The sequence below is a fragment of the Protomyctophum parallelum genome (assembly GCF_964188405.1).
Source record: "Protomyctophum parallelum genome assembly, chromosome: 20".
Taxonomy (NCBI): Eukaryota; Metazoa; Chordata; class Actinopteri; order Myctophiformes; family Myctophidae; genus Protomyctophum; species Protomyctophum parallelum.
In genome coordinates this window covers 8,595,694-8,597,884 of record NC_139718.1, presented here as the reverse complement: position 1 = coordinate 8,597,884, position 2,191 = coordinate 8,595,694, and positions in this window count along the sequence as shown.

Sequence of the window (2,191 nt, the reverse complement as noted above, 5' to 3'; positions counted from 1 at the left end):
GATGGACTAGTTTATGCCGTTGTCCAGCCCAGGATTTTCATTTGTGTAGGTAGTGTAGAAAACGATAATAAAATCCAGAATCTGTTTATCTAGAGTCCATTATTAAGCTGTCCCAAAAGTCTCCTCCTCAATGTGTCGTGCATCCAAAAAGAGGTTGTCAGTTGACTCAGTTCCAATCCAATCCAGCTCAGGACTTCATTGACAGATTGAGTTACTTTGATCCCCAGTGTTTGATCCCAGTACACAGCATTGACGCCTGCATGGATGGATCAATAGAGGGATGAAAAGGCCGATCGAGCGAGTGAGTTGGGAGATGTGGATGGAATTCTGAGTAGCCACACTCCGTTCACTGCCAGTGTGACAACAGTGACGAGGTTAAAAAAGCAGGTTCTGTTTTTGAGTATAATCCCTTTACCTTCGTCTTGCTCTGTATAATCCCTGCAGGGCCACGTGGCAGCTATAGCCTCATCCTGTTAGCTGCCTTCTGGACCCTCATCTGTCAGCCTGAACCAACGTGTGAGAACTCCCCTGTCACCTGTAACTGGCTTACTGATAGCCTCAGTCTCTCCGTCTTTCCTGTCTGCCTCAGTAGTTTTCTATTGAACTGTCTGTGCCTTTGTTCTCTCTCTCTCTCTCTCTCTCTCTAATTTCACAGGGTCCCTCCAACCATCCTAGTCCTTAACCCATTCTGAACGGGCACCCATTTTGGTGTCGGCATCATGTTATATGCTTTAGCTATTGAAAAATAGCAGATCTACAAGCTCATATCGCGCCACCGAGTGGCGCGATACGAGCTTGTAGGTCTGCTATTTTTGAAAAATCGAAGAGCGACTGACATTTTTTAGAATCTGATCTCAGGTCAGAATGGGTTCATCAGACCAGTGTGTGTCCGGCGGAAACCTCGTATGAATCTGATCTCATGTCAGAATGGGTTAATTCCTCTCCCGGGACACTGACCCGTCGAGGGAGAGGAGACTAATCTGTGCCCCCCAGTATTCACTGATCCTGCTGCCAAGTGAGGTTGCTGTCATAACCAGCAACCAGCAAAACAATGGCCTTTATTCATGTTTTCTGGTCGTTTTCTGGTGATGAGCTTTTGAGCCCTCCCTGTGGAAAGGGACAAAGTGGCAGGCTGTGGTTTCTACCTATTACCTCTACTCTGTCTGCATGAGATATCCCCTGTGTTGGGGGATAGAGAGGTGCGTGTAGTGATTGTCCTTAGATGACTGATGATAACTGGATCGGTTAAAGGGGTCTTGCAGATGCCAGTGGTTCATACAACCAGAGATGGGCAAAATACATTGAAATTTTATTTTGATACAAAATATAATAAATACTGGGTCAAAAAATGTATCTAAATACAAAATACAAAATACATCTTCCATCCCCATCGAAATACAAATTACAAAATACAAAAAAGTATTTCAAATACGTATTTCAAATACATGTATTTCAAATACTGCCCATCTCTGATGGGCAAAATATATTGAAAATGTATTTTGATACAAAATACAAATACTGGGTCAAAAAATGTATTTAAATACAAAATACATCTCATTTCTTCCATCTCAGCGAAATACAAATTACAAAATACAAAAAAGTATTTCAAATACGTATTTCAAATACATGTATTTCAAATACTGCCCATCTCTGCATACAACATAGGCTTGAACTTTGAGTTGAACTTCATGAACAACTTCTCATCACGTTGTGAAGTAATTTTTTGACCCTTTTACCACCTCTTATCCCTGGCAGATTCTTAGGCTGAGACTGAGGGTATCAGGCTAGTTTGTAATTTAACAGCTTTATGAAGATTATGTGTATAACTGTACTTAAAGGTATATTCAGTGATTTCACTCAAAAAACCTTAGGTTTCGTTTTTGGCTGTGGGACCCAGCCTTTCGTCCAATCAGGATAGAGAGTCAAAAACGAAACCTAAGGTTTTTTGACCCCCAGGGGTTAACTGGGGACAGGGAGGAACTCCTTATATGGTCAGCACACTCTATAGTAGGGAGGATTATCACAACAGAACAAAAAAATAAGTGATATTTGAATTAAGTGAAATCACTGAATATACCTTTAACAGAGCTTTATATGAAGATGTATTTTGTAATTCAGTGTTTCCCATATGCATTTAACAGCGATGTGCCACTGCAGCTGAGATTTGAGCACAGCTCTTAATTGATTACTT